This window comes from Prosopis cineraria, unplaced genomic scaffold, assembly GCF_029017545.1.
Source record: "Prosopis cineraria cultivar Desert tree isolate PC_DT_omini unplaced genomic scaffold, ASM2901754v1 PC13, whole genome shotgun sequence".
Lineage (NCBI taxonomy): Eukaryota > Viridiplantae > Streptophyta > Magnoliopsida > Fabales > Fabaceae > Prosopis > Prosopis cineraria.
The window spans coordinates 31,286,652-31,292,959 of NW_026555344.1; the positions used below are offsets into that span (position 1 = coordinate 31,286,652).

The 6,308-nt window shown below is 25.1% G+C and overlaps 1 long non-coding RNA gene across 1 annotated transcript; it reads left to right on the forward strand.

Moving 5' to 3' along the window:
* Positions 1–366: 366 nt before the first annotated feature.
* LOC129290260 (uncharacterized) lies at positions 367–2,023 on the forward strand. The gene is made up of 2 exons (XR_008588298.1): positions 367–564; positions 1,677–2,023. It is a non-coding gene; the product is annotated as an uncharacterized LOC129290260 (long non-coding RNA).
* The last annotated feature ends 4,285 nt before the right edge of the window (positions 2,024–6,308 follow it).

Genomic DNA, 6,308 nt, shown 5'->3' on the forward strand with positions numbered 1-6,308 from the left:
CTGAGTTCGGTTTCAGTGCGTGCTCATCACTTGATGAGCATTTGGATCGTCCAAATTTTTAATTTGGATGATTCAGATTTTATAAAATTTATTTTTTAATTTTATTTTATATTTATCATAAAAAATTATGAAATTTTAATATTTTATCATTAATCTAGACAGTATATATTTAATCTGAATGGTTCAATTTAATATTATTTTTAAAAATTTTATAAATTAATTATTCAGATGTACTTTAGATAAACTGGATGTAAAGTACAAGATAGTCAATTTATAAATTTTTTTATAAAAATAATATTAAATTAAATTATTTAAATTAAATCTGTACTGTCTGAATTGATAAATCATATACAAATTAAATCTGTATTGTTGATTGATAATAAAATAGATTTATTAAAATTTTATATTTTATAATTTAATAAATATATATTAAAAATAATAAATAAAAATAATAAATTTGAACCGTTTAGATTTTTACTCATGGAGTGATGGTGCTCATCAGGTGAAGAGCACCAAACCGAACGCGTTTGAGCTTTGAACCTTCCTTTGTCGCCAAGTAGTAAAGTTAGGCCAAGGGAAATGATGGCTTTCATTGCTGCATTTTCTTTTTATACTTTTAATTTGAAAAATAAAAGGAAAAAAAATAAAGGAGAAAGAGAGAGTGAGTATGTCACGACAGAAGATGAACACGTCATGCAAAAAGACAACCTGTATCCCCAATCAGGTTTCGGTTACGGAATGGGAACAAACCCCATTTTCTATTCTTTTTTTTTTTTTTTTTTTTCCTTTATGGGTTAAACGACTGAGCACTGGTTTCTATAAATATGTCTGTACATGTCTTTGCAAATGCTCTCCTCGTTTCAATTTATAAAATAATACTTTCTCTGTTTTAAATCATAACAAATTTTAAATAAAAATTCAATATCAATAAAATTAAATATATTTTATAAATTTATTTTTAAAAAATAAAATATAAATTTTTAAAAATATCATTAATTTAATAATTTATTTATAAATATTATAAAATAATATTAAAGAGATAGAATATGATAGGAAGGGTAAAATTAAAAAGTATCATTAATTAAATTTTATTTTTATCAAAATATTTTATATTTTAGAATATCAAATCTCTTTCAAAAGTATTTTATAATTTAAAACAGAGAAATTATATTTTTTCACAAAAATTAGACATATAATAAAATTTGTTAAATATAATTTAAAATTTATTTTTTTATAAGCTTTGTGAAAAGACATTCATTAATAATAGAGAGGGGAAGAAATTTATTTAAGAAGTAAAATTTATTATTAATAAAATTTTATTTTTTTCATAATGTTTTAGAGAAAATATCAATCAAGGAACACTCGAGAAAATTTATATCAATCAATAATTATTTGTTGTCAAAACTCAAATGGATACTTGTCGATTTAAATTTGTCTTTTATTAACAAATATTCATTCAAGTTTTAACAATAATTTATTTTAAATTAATAATAATTTATTTAATTTTTTTCAATTTAAATTTTGATAACAATTAATATTTGATTGATATAAATGTTTTCTAGCGATCGTTCATCGCTATTTTCCCAATGTTTTATGTTGTGAATTAAATATCAAATCCACCCGAAATGTTTTCCTGACGTATTTGAAAGTGGTACAATGTTGTTCTTCATTAGCAGATCCAAATGTGTTAGATGGGCCCCATACAACAATGCCACGTAAGCCTGAGAATTTTTGTCATTGCCACGTTCTTCCCCATGGTGCTGCTTCATTCTTTGATCTTCAGGACCACCGAAACCCATCCCTTTGAAAATTTGATGAAATGGCAAAGGGGCCACAAGAGGCCTAAATTGAATATGCTCCATCTTCCTTTCATCAATTGATGCAACATTCTTCTCCAGTACTCTTGCTGGTGAATGGGATTTAAATTGAAGTATGAAATCGTTGTTTGGAATCACATGTCTGGGATGCAATTTAATACATTTGTTCGAATTAATCCCTTTTTAATTTATAAGATTATATTTAATTTGACTTCTACTTTCCCTCTGTTTGAAGCATTTAGATAATCAAGGATAAGATGCATCGAATCTTCAATAACTTCACAACCAAAAGGACAGTTCCCCTCAGATACAAGACTTGTATTCGGCCTCAGTTCACAAGTACACGTCCTCCCATGAGTTCAAATATATTTGTTGTGATGGGGGGAATTTATTTTTGTTAAAACAGAAATCAGACTTTTTCTTTTTTGAATTAAAACTTGTTCACCATATTACAATATTTTCTCTCTACCACTAAGTTAATATTTTGAAGTTATTAATAAAGAAATTTATAGTGAGATTTATTGTTTTTTGAATGGGGACTTATTCATTAAATTACAATACTTATTCTTTTACACTACCAAATTAATTTTTAAGAATTGTTAATGAGAGAATTGATTATTATTAAAATGAAAATGAGGCTTGTTTTTTTTTTTTTGTTTTGGCTGGACTTGTTAAAAGAATATATGTACATGAGGGGTAGGTTTGTCTTTTATGAAATTTTAATTAAATTTAGGTTTCTTGATACTACAGAATAATATTATAATTATTTGATCCTGCACAGTAATAAATGTTGTTCAATGATTCCTGGTTGTGATTTTCCCTTCTTTCATTGTCGAATTTCCAAGCACGTTCTCTGAAGAGTTTTTATCCTTGAGATTGTTCAAGTCATTTTTATCATAAAAAGGTTTTTTTTTATGTCATATTATAAATACAGCAAACAAATCATTTTATGGTCTTTAGAATAATTTAACAATAATTTAAAGTAAGTTTCTACTAAAGTTTTTAACTTTAATTTTTTCCTTCCCAGCAAATAATTGTTTTTCCAAAACATTAAATCGTAGACAATGAAATAGAAATAAGTAAAGCATCGACCTTTAATCACTAGAATTTGAACTTCTTTTTAAAGTGTCCATAAAGATTATTCATTGACGTGATGACATCCATGATAATGATAATTAAATTATTTATGTAAAAAAAATTAATAGAAAAAACTTATATAATTAACCTTATATATTTAAGGTACTTGTTTTCATTTAAATCAAAACAAGTGTATTTTTTATAGACTATTTAATTTATAATAAATTCTTGTTATTAGTATTATTAACATATTAAAATTCACATTCTTGATTTGATTGAATAAAAGTATGTTAAGTATATAATACTAAGTATATAAGTCTTTTTTTAATTTATCTTTATTAAATTTAAAAATATTTTCTCTCTAATTTGTAATCTATTATTCTATTCATAAAAAATTGTAAAAGAGTAAAATTGAAAGAATGTAATTAATTGATCACCATCTTTTTAAATCTTTAATTCCTTCTAAAAGGTAATAATTTATAGATGGAGAAAATACTCAGCGCCACTCCTTAACTTCTAGTCGTTACGGTCTTAATGATCGAGAAAAGTTTTCAAGACCTATTAGGTCTTCTTTTTTATTGCTCATATATATATATATATATATATATTTCATTTGAAGGCAATTCTATTGAGATATATTAAATGTGAGTACCGTTTTTAATGATAATTGGAACATTAGTTCACTTTATTGTGAGGGGCCAGCTCCTTCTACCAAACTGAACCTTATTGATTAGCTTTTTCTTTTAATGTTGTCTTCCTTGATTGTACTAAGTTGTAATTTTTAAATATATTTTATTATGATAATTAATTTTAGTCAAATAAGAAATGAAAAAGTCAAACATTTATTCCTTGTCCTTTATTTCTTTCTTTCCAATTGTTTGTGTCTTAATGGAAAACCATCAATAGCGCCATGGGCCATGGCTTCAATTCCTGAGATTTGATTTTCTTCAATTTCCTTCTAAAAAGGCCCATCCCAAGTATGAAAGAGCATTTAAGTTTTTTGATTTAAATTGATTGATGAAGGAAAAAATTTATAAAATAAAACCAAATGCTTTTATAATAAATAAAGAGACAAAGAAAAAAGTATATGAAGAGGAATCTATTTTAAATTTTTTCTTAACAAAGAATGATATTGTTTTTTTCACCAATATTATTATGAGATTCCATTACGTTAAAGAACAAATAGAAAAAAAATATAAAAGTGCGCTAATAGAGAAAGATTATGTTACACTCCTATTATTGCAATTAATAACATATCAAAACTCCACTTAGTAAGAATGAAAATAGTCAACTTGATACCATCTCATTCATACCTACTATAATATATTTTTATCATCATCATCATCATTATCATTATTACTTTTTTTTATTCCTTCTTCTCATATCCTAGAAAATTTGTAATATTATCACAGGTTAATATGCAATTTAAACCTTAAACTATATGTCCAGAGGCAATTTAAACTTTAAACTTTTAAAAAGGCACATTCTGAATTCTAAACAATTAAAGTTGGGGCAATTTTACCCCTACCGTTAACTTTCAACAAACATCCATCAAATTTGGGTTGACGTTTGTTGAAAGTTAATGGTAAAGGTGAAATTATCCTAACTTTAATTGTTTAGGTTCATAATGTACCTTTTTAAAATTTAGGATTCAAGTCATCCCTGGACCTATAGTTCAAAGTTTAAATTATATGTTAACCCTATTGTTAATTACACACACTATAAAATTTATAAGTTTTCTTGGGGTACATATACAAACGAAGAAGGCTTACCTCAAACTCAAGTAGTTTGGAAAATCACATTAAAGGATTATTAGAGCACACTAATCACCCAAAAACAAAAAGGATTGGGTTAAAGGAAAATAGAAAAGAGAGTGTTAAAAATAATAGAGAGAAGGAACAAAGTTAAAAGGTAATCTAGAGAATATATATATATATATATATATATCTTTGATTTCATAAGGGACACTAAATTATCCATATTAAAATGGGAAAATCACAACCAACGACCCCCAGAGAGATATTCAAATATAAGGACTAATAAATTTTGATTTAACATTGTAGTTCCTAAGGTTTTAATTGTAATTAATTGTGATTGTGAAAATATATAATTGCCCCTAACTATATTCTAGATAAATTATAAGGGAATTATCTCTTGCTAAAATATAATGGAGCCTTGTTATTTGGCGGATGGTGATTTGTTCACCAGATTTATATACTTAGTTTTGTTAATGGAAATGGCTTTATTCTAGACTTGTCACGATGAGAATCATTTCTTGTTAAAATAAAATGGAGTGTTGTTATTTTATAAATAATAACTTGTTTACCACATGAATACATTTGGTTCTATCAATGGAATGACTTTATTTTGGACTTGTCACCATGGAAATTATTTATTGTTAAAATAAAATGGAATGTTATTATTTTGTGAATGGTGATTTGTTTGCAACATGAATACACTTGGTTCTATTAATGTAAATGGCTTTATTTTGGATTTGTCACTATAAGAATTATTTCTTCTTAAAATGGGATGGAGTACTGTTATTTTGTGAATGGTAACACTTTTGCCACTTGAATGCACTTAGTCTTGTTAATGAAAATGGCTTTAAACACTAGGGGCAATTATGTATTTTCATAATCATAATTAATTACAGTTAGGACCCTAAATACTATTGTGTTAAATCAGAATTCATGAGTCTTCAATTGTGAATATGTTTCTCTAGGGAGTCCTTCGTTGTGATTTTCCCTATTAAAATTGAAAGGTTCATGTTTAATATAATTTTTTATCAAAAAAATTAATACAATTTGTCATATTCTTATTAAAGTATTATTTTAACATGTATAAAATTTAAATTAAAAATGATTTTATAATTTTCACTTTATCATAAACTAATTTTTATATAAAAATTACATATGAAAAATTTTAAATATAAATTGTTAAAATTAATTTTAAATTGATCAAATCTCATTAGAATTATTGTGAACTGCGATGGGGTCTCTTCATTTTTTCACCCTCCATCTCCCCAATCATCACTATTAATGGATTTTATAATTAAAAAAATTATTTAATAAAATAATATACCTGTGTCTATTAAATTATATATTTAATAAATTATTTAGTACACTTACGTACGGACTCTGACAAAAAACTCACGTATGCACAACCATGCCTATTAAGAAAGAAAACTTACGTGCGTCTCCACCCACTAATAAATTAGAAGTCATTGTTATAAAAAATACTCATATTTGACACTTATTTTTTATAATACTTGATAGTTTTTAATTATCAAATAAAGGTATGACATATATTAAAAAAATCTTACTTGACAATTAAAAACTGTCAAATATTAAGTTAATACTTGATGGTTATTTGAAAAAAAACTGTTAAGTATATGAACTAAATATGCACTTTCCT